The sequence below is a fragment of the Metopolophium dirhodum genome, chromosome 1 (assembly GCF_019925205.1).
Source record: "Metopolophium dirhodum isolate CAU chromosome 1, ASM1992520v1, whole genome shotgun sequence".
Taxonomy (NCBI): domain Eukaryota; kingdom Metazoa; phylum Arthropoda; class Insecta; order Hemiptera; family Aphididae; genus Metopolophium; species Metopolophium dirhodum.
Window position 1 is genome coordinate 78,807,627 of NC_083560.1, and position 22,458 is coordinate 78,830,084.

A 22,458-nucleotide genomic window follows, 5' to 3' on the forward strand; every position below is an offset into this window, starting at 1 on the left:
AAATTAAATCGACGAAAGCACGTTTAAATTGCATTGTGAGCTTTAAAACATCGAATAAATTAATTACGGTACAGAGCATTTTGGTTAAAGCTTTATGTGTACCGTTAAGGCAGTGGTTCCTAACCTATTAGGCTGTTTGCACTAAGGATCACTCACAGAAAATTCCACAAAGACATGGACCACATCTCAACACCCAATCACCACAGTCGCCTCTAACAAACATGTTTTATATTTTTATTAAATGCCATTTGTGAAAAAAAAAATGTTATCTAATTCCTTCCAATAATTTTAATCATCACCTATTAGTGTAATTATTTGTTTAATATTTACCTATATATATACCTATAGCTATCTATTAATATTTTAACGTGAATATTGTGATTGCGTTTCTTTCACAAGTTTTGAAACCCACCACCCGCTAATCTTTGATACCACCGGTTTGCACCGGTTTTTATTTTTCTACTATTTTAATTGCTCCAAAAATAATTTAATTGTTTTTAATTTTAAAAATGTATAGGAAAAAATATTTAGTAAAACCGAAATCCCAGTCGAGAAATACTTCATTAAAGCGACTAGGAATTAGTATATTACAAGTTAATGTATGTCAAAACAACTGTATTGTCAAACAATAATTTATTGTAAAGATTAAAATTTGATTGAATATAATACTGCAAAGGGAAAATTGATTACTAACTAAATCTGGTTGAAATAATTAAAGAGTATATTCACAATAATATTATAGTATGATATTATAAAACGATCAACAAACATTGCTTGTACTGCTGTAGAACCAAAGTAGAATCATGTGCGTTTGTTCTTCACGCTATTCCTAAGTAAGTACATACATTTTTTGTGAGCCTTAAGTCCCATCATTAAGTTTGAAAAATTTTGTTCAGGCCGTTAAGGAGGGTGTTAAATAAGGGCAATTCGAAGTTTGCTGTAGATATAAATGAAACTGTATTATTGCATACTATCAAACTGTCATAGACCAAAATAAAAATTATTTGATATAATATAGCTAATTAAATTAAAATTTGAAAAGTTTGAAACGTTTTCACTCGAGTCAATTATATTGCACTCGTGTATTCAATTAGTTTTCGACATAACTTTGGTCAATCAAAATTCAAACAAGTAGTTTCTGAGTTATTGAACCTATGTATTATAAATAATAAAAGTCTTACATAAAATATAAATTAAATGAAATGTAATATGCAATCTAGTCGTACTTATTTTACTTGGAATATGTTTAAACAAATAAAATGCTAGTATATAAATAATTAATATTAATAAAACAATAGCTATAAATCTATAATGTTCACATCATCAAATCATTAATGTATTTGAACTTATTACCAAGGACCATTAATATAAGTATCTACATAAAAGTTTAATAATTCAGAATTTTCTCTTTCGAATATCAATTTATATAAATCAACATTTAAAAAATATGATCTGTATAACGATTATTTACAGTAAAAAGTGTGGTTCTCGTTTGTGAAAAATAAGTTTCTATCAACACAGAACATGAATAAAAAATGGCATAAAAAAATCTAAGTGCATACATACTTAAACATATCGGTGTTTAAGTACACAAAAACAATTTAAAAATCAGAATTTGAATAAATGTATTATTAAATTTAAAATAAAAATGGTGGTGTGCATGCTTTGTAATAAGATATAATATAATAAGTACATTTTGTTTGGTTATCTTTGTCTGTCACATCTAAGCTTACGATGATTTACGATTCACGGCAGACGCAATTACTTATAATAGGTATAAATAATTTTGTGATTAATAAATGATAAAAAAAGTGTTCATGCATATGATAATAATATGATATTTTCCATACACATTATAATAATTCCCAGGGCAGAAATCGAATATTATACGTGCACATATTTTATCATGTATTTAGGATGGAATAACTAAAATGCAAAAGTTTCACTGATATAATATTACATCGTACATAGGTATATAATTTTATACTTGTATAAATACATCGAAAACAAATTTTGAACTTTTTCAAAACTTCTTGCATTGTTGATGGTAATTTAATATGAACCTTTCAAATGATCTAGCAAGTAGTATGTCGCATTGACACGTGTGACAGTAGAATATAAATGAATCGGTACCACACGTTTATATAATAATATATAAATGGAGCCTTACGTAGAGGATGTTTGTCTTGAAGAAGTTAAAATGGCAATATTTGGCCTGAAAAATTAAAAAGCGCCGGAAACCTATGATATCCCAGCATAACTCATTAAGTACGGAGGTGATATATGCACGTAGCAATATTCAAATTGTGTCAACTAATATGGGCTGAGGAACGAGTACCAGATATTTAGAATGGAGTAATCATAATACAAAAAAGGAGACAAGACAAAATGCGACAATTATAGAGGTATATCGCTTTTGAACTTTGAGTACAAGGTCTTCTCTAAAGTATTACTATATCGCATTGTCCAATATGCGGAGGATAGCTTAAGTGATCATCAATTCTGCTTCCGGAAAGGATTCATTTTAATTCATTTCAAAAAAGTAACGAGTATCCGCAGATATGCAGCAAATATTCATAGATTTCAAAAAGGCTTATGGCAGTATCCACAGAGAAGGTCTCAACAATATTATGTACAAGTTCGGTTTCACAAATAAATGAATAGCTTTAACTCTAGAATGTGTATGGAAAACATGAAATGTAGTGTAAGAACGCAAAATGTAACATCAGGAACTTTTAAAGTGGAAACTAGGATAGAACAGGGGGACATGCTGTATCCAGTGGTTTTTAATATTGCGCTGGAGAAGATAGTAAGGATACTACAGGAAAATTAAGGTGACAATTTGGACATAATAGGCGATTCATTTGCAGACACAGCTAACGCGGACAGCGTTAGAAGATAAGTAGCAAAAAAAAAAAATAATAAAAATAGGTCTCGAAATAAATTCTAAGAAAACAAAGATAATGGAACTCATTGAGAGTGGAGAGGAATCAAATTAAATAGAGGATTTAAATTATGAAAAGTTTGTGATTTTTAATATTTAGGAGCAACGCTAAGTACAAAGAATTACTGGTCAAAAGAAATAAGTATCCGAATAAAGAAGGCCCAAAAAATGATCTACAGTCCGACCAAATTTTTAACATCTAAAATGTTATTTAGAAAAACGAAATCAAGATTGTATGTGACTATTATAAAATTGACTATCACGTAACCCACAAAGCTTGGAAAACGACCAAAAAATCAGAGGGAAATTCGAATAAATTTGAGAACGGGATATAGAGGAAATATATTGTGGACTGATTATCGATGAAATAACGGGGAACTGGTGGAAGAGATATAACAGAACGCTGTACGATTTTTTGAAACTAGCATTAGTAACAAGCTTTATTAAGGACCAAAGGATACAATGGTTAGGATAAGAAGAAGAGGAGAGAACGAAACAGTTAGAGTAGAATTGGAATGAAAACCACAAGGCAAACGACCCAGAGGAAGACCTAGGAAAAGGTGGATTGACGTAGTCGAAGAAGATTTAAAAACTCAAAGAGTTGAGAACTGGAGAGAGGCAATCTAAGATAGATCCAGGTGGTGAAGGCTAATAATGGTGGTAAAAACTCTTATAGAGTAGACATGCCAGAAGAAGAAAAAATATATGTTACTTAAAATACCTACTTACGTTAAAGAAATTATTGTACAGGGCGATTCACTAAGTATGCTCACGCTCAAGAAGATCTTTGATAATGCTGAAGTTATTTAAATTCTGATTTTTGAAATTTTTAAACATACTCAACTTCTTGATGTTATTTAATACCACTTAAGGAATGTCCTACGGAGATACAAACTTTTGGTTTTCCTTTGATGACCTTTCTTTTATACTACAAATTATTTTATGGATAATTTTTCGGAAAATATTATCAAAATTTAAATTCAAAGTAGTTTTTTAGTTATTCAAATTTGTGTGACAATTCCCGTAATTATGAGTTTGGAACTTTGAAAATCAGAAGTTTGTCACAATACTAGTCCGGAGTCAAAAGGACCAATAAAAGCCGATGGCGCCATGGCGGCACTGGTATAATGATTACACTGGTACCACCACCGGAAAATTGATTTTCCCAAGTTTGAGAAGTTGTACAAATGTTTAAATTAGGATTACAAATCGTTACAAATGAAATAACAATCGATAAGATATTTTTTGTCTGATATATATTCTTTGGTGGCACTGGGGTAACGGACCTCGTCTGGTGATCTAGATTATATAATATATTATTTTGTGGTACTGGGTCTCTGAAAAATGAGGTGGGTTCCGGTAGTTTGCAATTACTGCTTAGTGTAAATAGGTGTATGGTAATTACCGTATATTTAGGTCAAATACGACTAAGTATGGTCATACAGTAACAACGTTGCTACAGTTCATAAAAATAAATATAAATTTATGTTATGTTTATATTTTATCGATAAATTAAACCATTTCCACCACCACCATTCTCGTATTTACTTCTGGCGTGCGTACTGACACACACAGATTAATATTTACTATGTGCTACTAAATTTTCAAAATATTTAAACTAATTTTAAGCTATTTATGACATAAACCCATTCAAGTTATTCTATGGTTTGTCGGTAAATTCGATGTATAAGTTTAACAGCTAGTAATATGACATGAAATGATATTATAATAATAACTACATATTATGTCTGTATAATACATACAGTTTTATTTTGTAAAAATGAATTTAACCTATTGTATTTACTAATGAAATAATTAACTAGATACTTTGAGCAATATAAATATCCTTAGAATTAATATAAGAGAACAAAGCGTATCCATTCAGAATTGTTTTGTAAGCAATGATAATTCAAGTTCAGCTTTAGCATATCCATAACAATTACCTATCCAATGACGAGAAACACTATCAACACCTATATACACCAGAGTGACTCTCCCAGTTTTTGTTTTTTAAATTTGAATGTCATTTAATGGCATATTGGAAACAATAATTTTAAAGACTACGCCTGAAAACGAAACAAGTAAATTGAAGACTGATCATTGGATACTAATATTATGATACTTAGAAGATAACTACTCCATAACTTCAAATGGAAATCCACTTTTTTCCTGAAAATAATTTAGCGTATAATTTTCTTAAAAATGTTGATGTATCTAAATAAAAATTCGAATGAATAGTTTCGAACTTATTAAAATATTTATACTAAGTATAAAAATCCTTAAAAATGGTTTTACAAAAATATAACATTTATATTGTAATATTTAATGTAGTATTTATTTTACTTTGGCCATTTTTATAAATTGTTTTTATTGATAGATCCATAGCAATTTCTAACATTTTCAATTCATCTATGCCCCTTAGCTACTTACCCATAATTATTAGACATACCTATTATCCATGGTCCAGAAATAGTATGTAACTCAAAATATACTAGCTCGAGTTTTAATTTAAATACATCAAAATTCCCAACAAAAAAATATATACTGAATAATTAAAAGTTAAAAAAGGGGCTGGATCCTATTTGAAAATACAGAAGTTTGTATTACCACAGGATTATCCTTAAGTGGTACAAATATTTTAAAGTATTCGAAAACATAGTATTTAAATGTATTTAAAAATTCCAAGAATCACAGTTTGAATGTATGAATAATTTAAGCATAAAAATAGAGTGAGCATGCTTAAAACATCCCTGTGTATATATTTTTTTTTGTATGTATAAAAGACATTGATTATTAATATAAATCACAGATCTTTTTTTTATTACTTTATTAAACTACTTGTATACCATTTCATTTCTTGTATAGGTATACATTTTAAAATTGATCACGACAAATATATTGTGCAAATGCTATGAATTTGACCGTATACCGTTCAACAGTATTATAATATAATACGATATATACAGGCTGGTTATTTCAACAGTAAACACACGTAGTCTCGATAATTCATAACGTTTTTTGAAAGTATATTATTTACATAATTTAATATATAATTAGTTGGTTTTACAGCATTCTAAAAAAATCAAAATACATAGGCATACCTACTTTTCTTTCACAGACAGTTGAAGTTCTAATTTTGAAGAAATCGGATGTATTTTATTTGAAAGGAGAGTAACGATTTTTCTTCTAACGGCTTTAGTTCTAATACCATAATTAAAAAAATATTATTTGTTAAGATTTAAAATACTTTTATTTTTATATTTATGTATGTATCGGGCATGGCGGAAACTTACGGGTGCTCAAATAGAAATTCTGCCAAATAAACGTCCGAAGTAGCGCCATACGAAAAAAAAATATGTATAGTTATTTTCTATGTACAATGATATTTTCAAAATAGTAAACTAATTTTAACCTAATAAAAAGTAAAACTAAATGGGTTCATGGTATCTACCTATTTATACCGTGAACTCATTCACACTGTTTTACTGTAGGTACGTCGGTATATTTACTTACCTACAAATAATTAATAACAGTGCTAGTAGTTGTAGTATTTTGTGAAATAGTATAATAATAATTATTACTATAATAATACATGTGACTTTTGATTGTCAAAAATAAATTACCAATAGTCATATAAATAAATGATAAAATATCTATTGAGATGGACACAGCTTCCCTCGGGATCATTTTTCGTATATTTTAATGGCTTATCATTGAATTCCAATTTAACACATCCATTACAGTGACCTACTCAATGACATGTTACATTCAAAATAGTAGTTTTTTATTATGTCGAACGTTGATATCTTGAATTGTTCATTATACTGAACTAAATTGATATTTCCTTAAAATTACCATTAAAGTAACATTATACCATTACTATAATACTCGGTATCTCGAATTTTTTGATATCTTGAACTTTTTTCTGTCCTCCTTGCGATTCGACTAAACCAGAGTTTACAATATTTACTATTCAGAAGCGAATATCCCGGTTTTTTTCATATACATTAAAATTGTCAAAAAAAGTATTTTACTTTGGAATATTAAAACGTTTGTTGTCATTCCGAGGAATAAAAAAAAAAACTTTTCTAATAAAATATATAATCTTGTTTTTGAAAAATGTTGTAATATTTTTGAAGACTTTCGGATTTCTAACTTGTGTTCACCGTTAAAATAATCACCCAGCATAATATCCTAATATTATATTGTTGAATATGAAACACAAGTAATTTATATAGTGTTATGAATTTCGTATTATTCGATTCAAATAAATTATACAATTATATATTATGCACATTGACCTTATCCAAAATATGTACACCTACAGGCTACTACCGTACCATATAATATTATTATGTTGTACTCTAAAATGTTTGGAAATTTGTTATTGATATTTTTTTTTACACATCACTTTGTATCTGTGTGCGAACACTTATGTTTGAAAAACGACATAAACACTACGCGTATAATAGTGAATCGAGCTTCTATCAGAATCATATTTCCAAATTTCGTACGCCATGATTTATTATTCCTTTCAAATTTATAATAGGTTATAATACAAAACTGTCTTACGCTTGAACCACGAGACCCAATTCTCTATATCTTTTCTTTAGCACTCGCACTCGTATTACACTTTATGTCTTTTTTTACTCGGATTTATTCATCCGCGAAGTTAAACTCGGGCTCGGGCTGTTCATGATTTATATGAAATTGTTATATTATAATATTATAATTTATCGATATCGATGTCGTATACCGTTATTATATTCCGTTGAAAATATTTTGGAACGATCATTCGGTAGATGAATATTTAGCCAGTTGTGTATTTGCTATCGAGTGGATTTCAATCGATGTACACGGTAAATCAATTTTATATAAACTCAATATGACGATGATGTAGGTACGCCGCATATTTTGTTTTTGTAACTGAGGTTTTTTTTTACATTTAACCATCATTTAAGTACATTTGACCATCAACATTAATTAATATTTTATACCAATCTAAACGATTAATAGTTTGTACCTATGTAGAAGTAAAGAAGCGGTTTTGGTTTTCGTAAATCGTTATTCAAAAATCTATCGGTATGACAATATGTATCACTAATAATATTACTTTCTAACTGACTACACACTGTATTATATTATATTTCATGGTAAAAATAATATTAATTTAATTTAAATGATTTATTTTACCTATTCAAAAATATCAGGATAATATTTACTATTTTTTTTTCGATGTGTTTCTAGGTAACAGGTACTTATAATGTAATATACATTTTATCAGAAATACATACAAAATATTGTTATTATTTTTTAGTTAAATCATTATTTTGACAATAGTTCAAAAACAGGCCATGTTTATGAAAGTTGGACACATTTTTTTTTTAAATACGACATTTTTATGATGCTTATATATTACACTATATAGTATATAGTATATTCAATTGATTTTTCATTATAACAAAACCAGCTTATTTTTTAAAAATTAAATGTTTTAATTTTTTAGTTTGGTGAAATGTATAGTTTCCGTAAATAATCAAATGAGATTTTGAATTTTTTTATTACTATTATTACGTAAGTATTCAGTATAGTCATATAAACATGATTGAGACTGGTTCAATAAATAAAGTTATAACTTTATAAACCTAAAAAATGGACTTCTAAAAAATTTAAAAAGTTGAGACGGGACGTAGTTATTATGGTTCCCACATAACAACATAATTTAATCAAGTTTTAACGTTTTTGAAGTGAAAGTTTTCCGTGTAAACCCTGAAATGAAAATAAAAAACTTTATGAAATAATAAACTTTTCCAAAATAAAAAAAAAACGACATACGATTTTGTAATGAACTCTTCAGTGAAAGAGAATTGGTTTATAATGTGTTTTAAATATAAATCAAATCATATAAAAAAACAGTCCATTCACAAAATTCCACAAAAGGTCAAACATAAAACAATTTTTTTTTGTTTCAGACCAGCTGTTAAACATTTTGAAGGATTTCAACATGGCTAATGTCCCACATTTGATTATGAAATACGAATATTATTATTAAATCTATGATAAATGATGAATTGATAATAATTAAATGTCAAACGCACGTTCGAGCAAATGTTTTATTATAAATATTTTATATAAAATATACGTATTTGTATGCAATAAAATATACAATATTAATTGTCTTTAATAAATATGTCCACGTTTACTCTTAAACGTATTTAAACAAAACCATTCTAATAATTGTACGTATGTAAAACTGAAAATTTTAAATACAGATTAACATAATGAGCAGGTAGGTAGATGTGAATTGAAAAAAGTAACTTTTGCACACTATAACGAATTTTATTATATTAATATAATTAAAAAAATTCATAAATACTTGATTTGTATGATTAAAATTTATAAATAACCAAAACAATTAATTTAACATTTTTTTTTTTTGGTTTTAATTATAAACATATCACCTATTTTAATTGATCCTAAAATAATCGTGAGAATTGGTCAATTATAAAGTGCAAAGTTAATATGTTTGTTTTTCAACCTAAATTGTTTACAAAGTTATGCTGTTCCTACGTCATGTTCATTATAACGGTATGCATTCATGTCGTGTGTGATATACATTATGGTGATATTTTATCCAGCAGAGACCTACAACAGGCGCGACATGTATACGAAATATTATGTGTTCAAATTTAAATTCAAACATTATCAAAAAAAAAAATAATTAGATATAAAATTTATGGTTTCGTCAAATCTAATATGTATTTGTTAAAAAAATAAACAAGAAATATTAGAAATAATGTCATCCGATAGTAACTACTAAGATTTTTGCAATGTATACGTCCGTAATCGTCTAGCATCCCTACAATTACATTTGGTTTATTATCTGCGGAAATATGTAGAAAAGGAAATGAGGACTTGAATTCAATAACGGGCTAAGTGCCAAAAAGTTGATTTTTGGATTAGCCTTAGAAAAATGTTCTAAGTGTCAGGCCCAATAACATGTGAAACGGGCTAAGTGCCTTGGTTAATAATATTATAGGTAAAGACATCCGATAACGTGTGTCGTATGAGCTGGGATTTTGTGGTGAAATAACGTGCTAAGTGCCACTTAATATATAATTTCTATTTTTGATCATGTTAATGTTATTTCCCATGCCGATAACACGATCCGTCCTATAGTAAAATGTATTATTATTTCTGTCACCAGTAGGTAAATGTTCTACTCATGACGACATGATCCATCCTACAATAAAAATAATTATTTCAGTTATCAGTATAATATGTTGGTCGTTCAAACGGAATAGGTACATACACATTACCTGTATATTTTCACGTATATTTATTTTACTTAAAATATTACCTATTTATTACTAATAAAATGCCAAAAAAACAGTCAGTGCGTAATGAAAGAAAAATTCGTAGAAGTGAAGGAAAACCTTACGTGAACAAGAAAAATGTTTTGGTTGAAGGAAAAACAGAACCAAAAGAAGAGATCAGTTATAAATGTAAGTTTCGCTGTCACAGTATCCCACATACTCAAAAGAAACTCCAATTTCATGACTTTTATGCTTTAAAAGACAACTGTAAACAAAATTCTTATTTGATGGGTTTGATGATTATTACTCCGGTGAAAAGAAGGCGTCATGGAAAGTATGATGATCCGAAGGACAGCAGACGGCAAGTTACCGTATGTTTTTCTATGCCAGATATAACGGGCAACATCATACAGGTCTGTAAAAAATTATTTATGGAAGTTTTTGGGATTACTAAACGCAGAGTTGAGGCTCTAGTGTTAAAAAAAAAGGAAAGACTGTATATACTGAAACACGTGGTAATACGCAGAATAGAAGCAAGTTTACTGATGCAGATAAAAACCTTATAATAGAGCATGTGAACTCCTTTCCGAGAGATGAAAGTCATTACGGAAGAAAAAAAGCAAAAAAGAAGATTTAATCCAAGATTTAAATATCAGTAGACTATTTCGTTCGTTTAAAGATAAATTTCCTGACTCTCCTGTTACCTACAGGTTTTTCTTTGAAACGTTTAAACAAAGATGCCCAAATATTTCATTCCATAAACCACTTGCAGTAAATGTGATTTATTATCAGCAGAAATAGCGGCAAAGCCACGTGATAAACATACCAAATATATGTTAGAACTACATCATAAAAAAGCTGAAAAAGCAAGGCAACAAATGAAACAAGCCACGGCTTTGTCTCATATCCCTACCAGTGATATTTGCATGTTTTCAATGGATTTAGAACAGGTCTTATCTTTTGCCTTCATTAACGCATAGTCAAATGTTTTACTTGCGTCAGTTATCCTGTTACAATTTAGGTGTACATTTTGGTGACAGTAACATAGGGCACATGTTTTTATGGCACGAAGGTATGAGTGGCCGCGGAGGAAATGAAATCGCTTCATGTGTTTTTGAAGCATTGAATTCTAATCCAACAGTGAAACGTAAACTAACTAACTATGTGGGCCAAAATAAAACAAAATGCTATTATTTCTATGGATACATTTAAAACTCACATATAAATTTGATGAAATTAATCATAAGTACTTAGTGTCTGAGCAATCTAATAAAACTCATTGTCCACGCCACACCAAATAACCCGTTTATTGTCACTTTATTAGAACCCAGTAATTTCTATGATTTCAAAAAAGCAGCAGACATGTACTTAAATACTGGAAAACTTCAAATTTCAAAATGTTCTTGGCTCAAAATAACAAGGTTAGGGTGTGGTGCAAACAAAGACTACCTTTAGTGAACTTGAAGCTTGGAGCGCGCGCAAAGTCATCAAGAAAGGTGTGGAAACACGATAAAACACGATAAAAGAGTTGGATTTACCGTCCTTGGTATGTGAAAATAAAATATCAGTCGAAAAAAAAAGATCTTCAGCAAATGCTACCATTTCTAAAAGAAGAAAATAAAGAATTTTTCGAAAAATTAATTAAGTAAATGAAGCTATTTTTTTTCTCTAGGTTTTTTTATTATTTGTAAAACTTAAGTCTAATATTACCAAAATATCTGTATTAAAAATCTATTAAATTTGTAAAAAAATAAAAAAATTTTTTTGGCACATGCCACGTTTTTACTGATATTATATACTGCTGTGACTTAACACGTTTTATAATTTTTTTAAAATAAGATTTTTGTTTTTATTTTAAGGGGTGAAATAAAACTTATATTTTGCATGATTTCTTTGCAAATTTCTTAACTTTATTGCCTTCAAAATGAACATTTATCACGAAAATCATGATTATTTCAACATAAGGCAAGTTTTGAACATCCCAACTCTTACTTCTCGTCGTGCAAAAGCAGACTTAGACTTTCTAAGTTTAATTTTAAGTGGTTCTTTGGACGTTCCTGATCTCCTTGCAGCCATACCATTCAGAGTTCCTTCTCATTCTTCCAGAAACCAATCACAATTTTATGTCCCAACCCACAAGACCTCGTATGGGCACAACCACACTCTACACCGCATGCTCAGAGCTGCGAACAACCAATAATCCTTAGGCCACTAATTATACTTCTACCTTTATAATTATACTATTTATCTATATTATAACATGTATACTCTGAAATATTTATACTTTTATCTAAATTATTTATGTACCTAATTAATTATTTATGTATTCTAGCTTACTGTACTTATACCATACCTACTTGTAATAATATGTAAAATTGCCGTTTTGGCGTTTAATAAACAATAATAATAATAATAATAATGATTAGTGTTAAGTACAAGTTATTAAAGGGTCTTACATTTTTATTGATATTTATTTTCACAATTTTCCTCTGGTTTCAAAAAAATTGTGAATAATTCAATATCAACTTTTTGGCACTTAGCCCGTTATTGATTTCAAGTCCTCAAATTATTTGGTTCCTTTTAACGATAGGTACGCATCTATAACGAAGTCGTATTATACTCATATAATATAATGTTAATATGATTTAAATCTATATTATTTTGAATAAAGTTTCCAAAATTATGAAACTGTAAAAATGTGTAAACTTGTAAACTGTTATTTTTTAGTCGTAGGTATAGGAACTAAAAATGTTTTTATCATAAACCGTGATACGCGTTAGACAAACCGATACGTTTGTAAATGCAACGATATATAGGTATTCTGGTTTAAGAGGTATAATTTTATTGAAATAAATCAAAATTATTTTTATTGTAGGTATCTATGATTAACTACAGTTAGTACTTACCTACCTACTTTATATATACTTATTATCGTTTATATCAAATTTCTATATCCAGGAAAAATATAATTTTTTTTTAGACCACAACTTCTTTATTTTTAACGGTTTAAGGTTTACAATGTTATATTCTAACTCAAGTTTTAGCATTATTTTTGCTTTTCCTAGATCAAGGATCGGACGCGGTGGTCGTTGACGGATCACAGGCGGACCGTCGGAGACACACCTTGTGCAAAATAAATCATCCACTACGTGTTCGCAATGCCATGCGTAACGCTGACCGTTAAACATAATGATATTCTGACCGAATATCTAATACACCACGATTAAAAGGGAAAATGTCAACTACCTGACGAGTGTTGCAAAACACCAAGGCCCGTCCCGAGAACGATGGCAAGCGTTACTCCGTCGTAAAATTGCCTCAGAATAAAGTGATATAATATAAATATATTATATAAAATATAACTATGGGCTTGGGCAGTAATCGGGGTGGGAAAATCTACAGATGTTTAGCCCCCCGTCTTATTTTATCAAAGATATACCTCATCATCCCCATCATCCTCCCTCATACTACCGATAAAAATGAAAAAATGTACACACTGATATTATAGAATAAAATATATCTTGATTATGGATTATTATTTTGCGTCGATTATCATAATATTATGTTAAATTTTGTGAAAATACCTAAGCTTTACTAGACTCCATGAAGTTTGACTAAATATCCGTCTATGAATAAATGAAGCGTGCATTCAAATATTTATAGTATTTTTAATTTAATGTCTCGTCTCAAATCATTGAGCAGTTGCAGTTTTAAATAAATGTATTCTCGAGAAAATTTAAAATCTCCGTTTACAGATGAATCACGCGTACGCAATATAATATTATCTATCGACGTGTTTCTCATTTCCGTGAGACGAGAATGTCTTCACCGTAACCAATACTTTTCCGTATAAGTATAATAATTCTGTACGAGACTTCTTCTGCAATATATACCTATACGGTCAAAATGACATCATATTTTATTCATGGAATCACTTTCAATTATCAAGATCCAACACCTACCCATGCTCATAGCAGTTAAAGAATGATCGTGTTTATAATATATTTTGTTTAATATGATGATTTTTTTTTGAAATCAGAAAATATTATATAAAATATAAATATACATTTTAAAATATGATAAAATATAAAATATAATATTATTATAAATGTTTTAAAAATCCAAATGTATAAATATATGTATTAAATTAAAACTATAGGTTTTTTTCCAAAGTATATTTTTAATATTTAAGTTTTTTTTTTTATTATTTAATTTAAGGCTTCAAATACAAAGGTTTATTAGCCTACTATGGTTTACATGACTGGTGGTAACATTTAGTTATAGGAAATTTGGTTTTTTTACAAAAAAGCACTTAACTGCTTCAAGAAAACCAAACTCCAATCAGATCATATAGAATTCAAAAAACGCAGAGCAATCTCACGACAAACAGTTAACATTAGCAAAACCGAATCATGGAAAAGTTTCACAGCCAGCATCAACTCTAAAACAACCTCTAGTCTCATGTGGTCCAAGATATACAGCATGAAAGGCAATAACCGGATCCAAACAAAGACAATAAATTTCAACAACAAAACTATTACTGATAAAAAAGAAATCTCAGACGCCTTTGAAACTTTCTTCCAGCGGAACAATACCAATGAAAACTATAATAAAGACTTTGTTACCCTAAAAACAACAGTTGAAGTTAACTCCCTGATCAATTTTGAAGCAGATGACCCGGATAACCCAATCAACTCTCCTCTCACAATCATTGAACTATGTACCTCACTGAGGAAAAAAACTAGTAAAAGCACCGGCCCAGACGGAATACCATTCTCATTCCTCCAAAACCTGTCGCAATCCTCACCAAACATTCAACAATATTTAGATTAATTGCATCTTCCAAAAATAATGGAGAACATCACATATAATCCCAATCCCTAAACCCGATAAATGTCCTTTCGAAATCAATAACTATAGGCCAATATCCCTCCTGGATACAATGAGTAAAACGCTCGAAAGCATGATTAACTCCAGACTTACATGGCATCTAGAAACCCTTAACCTCCTCTAAACCACATCAATTCGGCTTCCACAAAAACCAATCAACCTTAGATCCTCTGACAATCATCCACACCAACATATGCAAGGCGTTCAAAAAAAAAAACCTCTTATTAATGGTATCTCTAGACATTGCAAAAGCTTATGACACGGTATGGGTACACAGGGTCCTTTCTACGCTCCATAAATGGAATTTTAAAGGAAAAATACTCAATTTTATAAATAACTTCCTTGCAGACAGAACCTTCGAGGTTAAATTCAGACGTACCCTATCATCAACATTCGGAATAGAAAATGGATTGTCACAAGGATCCTCATTAAGTGTAACCCTTTTTTTAATAACCATCAACGATATTAACAAATACATAAAATCACCTGTGAAAACAATATTATACGCTGATGACTGCAGCCTGTATCTCTCAGGATCAAACATCAAAATTACCAGCTCACTCATACAAAAATCAATCGCCAGCATCAGTCAATGGTCCACAGAGACAGGATTCATTTTCTCCCCCTCAAAGTGCCAATCCATTTTATTCAATCGACAGAGAAAACCCAAGTTCCCGAGATAAAAATGCAAGGAAATACTCTCCCTAATACAAAAAGTCTCCGCCTTCTAGGATTAACATTCGATCACAAACTCAACTGGAAAGAACACATACAAAAATTGAAAGCAACGTCATCCAAAAAACTAAATATAATCAAATCCGTGAGCCACTTTAAATGGGGTGCTAACCGCAAAACACTTATAATTATATTTAAGTTTGTATTGTAAATTTTAGAAGTAAAACTAATAAAAATTGTTTAGAATTGTTAATGTATTGTTAATGGAGGTTTGTGTATCATTCATAATATAAGTACCTACATTGCGGTAATGTGGTTTGATTGACTGACATGTGTTCATACTAAAAACGTGTTATTCCGGTTATTCCTAAATTATTTTTTGTTGTCGAATATCATATTATGAACGAATTTACAGGAACATTGAAAGGCAATTCTTTGCATCCAAGATTCGATGGCATAATAAAGAAATGTTTGAAGAATTATTATACACTCGCATAATTACCACATGAACGCGAGTCATGGACATGACCTATGATATAACTAATATCTTTAATATCAATGGTTATGATATGAAAAATAAACCGCAGGAATGACGATCCATCAAAATAATAAAATATCATTTTTTTTTCTGATTACTGGTTTTTGTGAGATACAGCGTATTAATTGAAATCACTTTATATTTTAATATTTAATTATTATGGTGTCTCGCAATTTCACCCCATGTACTTCGTCGATGTACAGGCTAATCGATCGACATTTATACTTTTAATTCAACTATGACTTATTTTTCTCCGGATCACCGAGTTCCAAAAAACTATGCTCGAATAACGACTTGAACATTTGCGTCGTATTTTTCAAAGGCGTGTTCTTGGTGAAATGCCAGAAAATTCGACCGAGAACCGCCCCAGGATATGGCCTGGCTACCACGTTGAAGTCCATATTTAATTCCCTGTTAATGTTCCTAGTTGTCTTGTGCATTGCCACCGTAAATGAATATATCGACAAATTTCCCGTTGACTATAGTTCAACGGTACGATTTCGTTACGATTGCTCGGTACAACACTACATGTGCCAATAATATGGCCAGAGCCGATACACAAATAACTGATCGCGTGTTTTAACGACGAGAACTATATTTGCCTACGTGTATTTACGCATAAAAGTAGAAAAATATTTGTTTTTAGAACATTTTACCGATGATTGTTTGTACAGAAAATAAAAATGTTGTTTGTATACTCATTGCATGGAGACTGACCGACAGCCTATAGCATTAGGCAAGCAGACGAAAATATGTTTTCGTGTAAATAAGTTAGGCCACACAGTATTTTACTAACTGTTTATTTTTATTAATTATCACACCCAATTGTTTTCTGATATACATTTACAAATGCTTTCAGTATATATAAAATAGTTTGTACACACTGTAAACGTTTCAAATGTGCAAAATCAAAAAAAAATATATTTAATATACAGAAACTAATGTAAGCAGAAAAAGATTTATGACATTAACTCATGTTTTTTTTTTTTTGGCGAATACAAAAAAAAGCTTTTTATAGGGAACCAAAAGTTTTTTGCACGGAAAATGTTTGTTTATAAGATGCAGACAGTTGATAAGAAGCATCAAGAAAGTGTATAGGTGGACCGTACTTTTTATTGTGCTGGGGAAAAACTGTCGGTCTATGGTTTACGTGACTTGGAATTCAAAAGAAATTACTACTAACTGTATATTATTATATTTTCTTAAAAACATTCAAAGACCATTTTGAAATATAAGCCTTTACAAAAATAATACATTTCAAACAAAATCGTAAAAATATGAAATATGATAACAAAATAATATAGTTTTTGGCGCACATGACGTGTATTGTGTTCTGCATATATTATTATTGTTTAAATCGTGTTTTGGAAGCTTTTCTGTTACGTCAGACTACTTAAATTATAACGGTTTAAAACCATACAAGACTGCAGTTTGCAGACAAAGGAGAGTTCTCATTGTTATTACTTACAAGAAACGAAATGCGAGATCAAATATTTGTATAAATTATCCCGTATAATTTTGATATATTATTGAGAATAGGTGGGTAGGTAGCTTTAAGATTCGAAGTACCTCCGTTATTTCGATCACGGCATTAAGATACAACAAATCACAGGCGTACTTACCAAAAGCCTATTATTTCGATTGGAGCGTTTTTTTTTTTAGTTCAGTACAAATTATTACATATTTTTTAAGTTGAGAATTGTTTTCCTTTCAATATAGAATATCCATAATTGGCTATAATTGTTATTTGATATTCGTAAATACACCGAAAGTTGAATGGTTCGTAGGGTTCTTGTTCGAAATGGTGAAACAATAATAATAACCCAAAGACAGAGCAGCTGCAAAGTTAAATTTCGAAAAAGTAATTTTATATTTTGGAAATTGAATGTAACAATTATTGCCAGAAAAATATAAACGTCTGCGACGGATAGGTTTAAGTTTGGCTTCCATTTGTTATGATATTCGGTTTGTTTTCACCAGGTATGAATCGATTAGTTATGGTAGACGTCTGCAGTAAAATAGAGCAAATACAATATTTCGTTTAAGAATTAATAAATACACACTTTATTGTCCACCGAAAAACATTTGACGAGAAGTGTGCGTACTAAATGTTAAACAAAGGATCCGATGACAATTGAATTAAAACCGAAAAAATCAAAATATACGCCCCGGTAAATTTATTAATGGAAAAATTATGCGGGTAGAGTTATTTCACTTCAATGAATTTATTGAAGAAAAACGACGTGAAACAAAAGAGTGTTTTTCGTCCAGTTTTATGCAGCAGCAGATTGGACAATGGTTACTTTATAATCTTGTAAATACCGACTAGAACTATACGAAAGAAGATTATTGTCCGTGTAGGTAAATGTAAAAATGTAAAATATCGATTCGTTGAACAAAAAATGGTTTTAAAGCATCTCAAAACCACAAAAAATTTGAGAAAATCCAAAAAAATTAAGGTCATTCTTGAAAGATATGAAATAATATTATATGATGTGACTTTGGGGAACCACAAACTGTCAAAAAAAAAATGTCGTGAAACGACGCATCGTTATTTAGAGTCTTATAATGTTCATATAGATTGCTAGAGTTAGATACGCCGCAAAAATATAAAGAAAAAAATAGGTACATTCGTTGCATAAATATGAAAAAACAATTAAAAGCCAATCACTGTTAAAAGAATACTAATAGCTATACAACAAGATATTATAAGTAAATAATTTTCATTAAATAGTTTTTTTTAAATAATTAAATAATAAAAATTAATAATAATTAAATAATTTAAAAAAAAATACATTTCAGTGGATCTTAAAATTTCATTAAAATTGTACCTGTTTAATATTCTATAAATATAGAATTATATATTGTATTTTAATACTTATTTAGCATATTTAAGTGAATGATACAACATTTGTCGGCGACATTGATTTGAATCTCAGTTATGTATAAGGTACGGACTTCGCATATTAGATTTATAATACGTCTTAAAAAACGATTCAGTATAATAAAGTGATATTATGAATTCTGATTTCTGAGTACGAATCAAACTAATTTTTAAATTTAACCAGCTCAAATCGAACCAACATTGAAATTTTTATTGAAATCCAATCCAAACCAAACTATTAAAAAATCTTAAAAGATAACTGTTGATACGAAAATATAATACTTAATTCCATTTTTTAGATTATGAACGTAGCGATCAATGTATTAGTTTTACAATTATGTGTGTTTTTTCTGCTATCTGTCCTCAACTTTTGTGGTATTAAAAATGCTCTGATTTACGACTTCAGCATATTTTCTGACTAGATAGTGAATCTAATTGGTACATTCGTTAAGAAAAATTATTTTTCAAAAAAGTGAGGAAAAACAAAAAAAAATTCTGTAAAAATGGTAATTTTTACGTGAAATAATTTTGACAAAATCAATTAAATTTTTTGGTGTAACTCAAAAACTAATAACTACAGAAACTTGAAATGGTCACCAAATACTTTAATTAGTATTTTTCATACATTTAAAAATTCTAAAAATACTTTGACACTTTTTAAGATGTATCGCCATGATAAAATTTCGATTTTTGAAATTTTTTTTTGTAAGTTCATGGTTTTTCAATTCAAGCAGCTCGTTACTCCACTATTATAAAATTTAATAAACTTTATTAGTAATAAATAATTACTATATTAAATAAAAATATATTGCATGAACGAATTAGGTAATCGCTGATTGTGCACGTGGCTCTGTTCGTTATTTAAAGGTCTGCCGAAAACCATTGACAGGCTTCAACACGCGCGTAATTCGTAATTAATTACGTGTTCTATTAAAGGTTCTCTCATAATAGACTATATAGTATAATACATCAATGTCATTACACTATTAATATATCATAATAAAATACGTAAAATATTTAAAAAAAAAAAAAATATTCTAAAAAAAATGTTACAAATTTATTTAAAAAAAAAATTGTTATTCTGTTTACCTCCGGTGTTTATGTGATGATTCAATGTTGACACGTCGCCGGGGAGCCTCCGGTCGCGATTGGTCGTGGTGGAGTATGTTGTCGTGGCGGTGTGTTTGACTGAATTGTATCACAGAGTCAGTGATTACGGCGGCGGCGGCTTTGGAGTCGGTGGTGCTGGGCGGGGGTGAGGGCGAGGACTGGGATGTGATGTGACGGTGGGACGGTGCTTGTTGGTGGCGTTCTGGAGATGAACGAGGGCGGCGACGTGCCGATGTTATGGTGTCCTGTGGCGTACTGAACGACTCGGCGGCGAAACGGTTCCGTCCGCGCGCCGAGAGAGCGAAGCACCGCCGTCACCACGACGATCGCGATGGGCTGGTGACCACCGGTGATGTTGGGTGGTTGTCGCGCACCGCGCGGGTGATACGGCGGAAACGGCACCGGTGTGAATGGTGCGAGGCGGGGAGGGTGGTGGCAGAAAATTCGCGCGCGCCAGCATCTACAACAGGTGCCTCTCTATGATAGGGCGCGCGCGCGCCCGAGAAAGAGAGAGGTTCCGATCGCGAGCGTGTTCGTGCGTGCGAGCGTGTTGCATACGACTCCGGGAGCTTTTAGCCGGTGGTGGTGGGACAACCCACTCACACTTTTAGCCGGGGGTCACGATTCCCTCCCACCCACAACCCAACCATCCACCGCCGCCGAAGCCCGACGGCGGTGGCGGGCTTTTATCGCCGTGCCGTTTCGTTCTGCCACTGCTCGCACTCGCTCCGTTATCGCTCCACCGGCGGCATCAACCACCGTCGCCGCAGCCGAGTCACACGCACTTCTCTACGCCCACTCACACACACGTTGCATACGCCCCCGCGCACACGCACACAGACTCGGCGCCGCCGCCAGCTGGACCACGAAATCCCTCTCTACGCGCGACCCACCCCGTCCGGGTTTTAAGCGTCCGCCGCCGGAAATATAGATTTCACTCGTTTCGGGATTGTGAATGAATGATAAGCCGATTACTACGCCAACCCCAACGCCGCCGTCCTCTTACCGTTATTTTGCGCGCGGAACGTATAGCAACAATATCATTGGCCATTGCTATCGTCATCGTCATCGTCTTCGTTGTGACGAGTCATTATTGTTATTATTACCGACTGTTGTTTTTCCGGTTCGCTCACGGCGCTCATCATAACACACGTATTATTGTTGTTATTGTTGTTATTATTATTTTAGGAAACGCGTATGTATAATAGAGTATTGTATTATGATAGGATCCGAGTTATAATCTGATATACGCGAAACAGAATAATATGACGAAATACACAGCTGAACATCTATGTACAATAATATTGTACTACACCGGTATACCGCCCACCGGCCACCGCCGATGCACTTGACCGAATTATACTCCCGATTTACACAATATTATATAATATTTTATCATAGTTTCACTGTTTACGTATTGGCATGGTCAACTATACGCCAAAACACCACTCAATCCATTGAAATATCATCAATATAGGTACGCGTTCCCCGGAAGCGATTCGAAAAATAAGGACTTAATAGTTAATAATAATTCTAATCACAAATGTCAACAGTCGACGTTCGCACAGAGAATTTATACGATCTATACCCATAGCAATTCACTGGTTTGTTTATATAATAAACATTATTATATTATTCGTCACATATAGCAGGGCCTATATTAATATTATGTAAACGTCGTGCGCCGTATACTTTATAAGAGAGTTTATAAGAGAAAAAATTCGGTTATTAGTTATTACTGGTCAATTGATTTTAAATAAACTTTTGTTGATCTCCATATATCCACGCAAACCATCCGTCAGAGACTGCGTAACCTTTTGAATTTATCGGTATCGGTTCCGGTATTGGTTCTCCAAAAATACAATAACTGTTCTGGCTCAGTTCTGGTTTTTTGATAAAAAAAAAATAAAGGTATTGGTTCCAAATAATTTTGGTACCGAAAAGTATAATAATTTTAAATACCCATCCGGAATGCGGGTTTCATTAATAGTATGAGAAATATTAGAAAACTCATATTATGATCATACATTGTTTAACCACAAAACATTAATACTACCTATTAAATTATGAAGAGTAAAATTATTTCATTTTTGAACCAAAA

General features: G+C 31.0%; 1 protein-coding gene across 1 annotated transcript in view; it reads right to left on the bottom strand.

The window, feature by feature from the left end:
• The window catches only part of LOC132937152 (uncharacterized), a 55,625-nt gene extending 35,028 nt beyond the window's left edge, over positions 1-20,597 (bottom strand). Inside the window, exon 1 of the mRNA XM_061003983.1 lies at positions 20,337-20,597. The gene's annotated coding sequence lies outside the window, so the exon portion shown is untranslated. The remainder of the gene's footprint in view (positions 1-20,336) is intronic.
• Between the last annotated feature and the right edge of the window lie 1,861 nt (positions 20,598-22,458).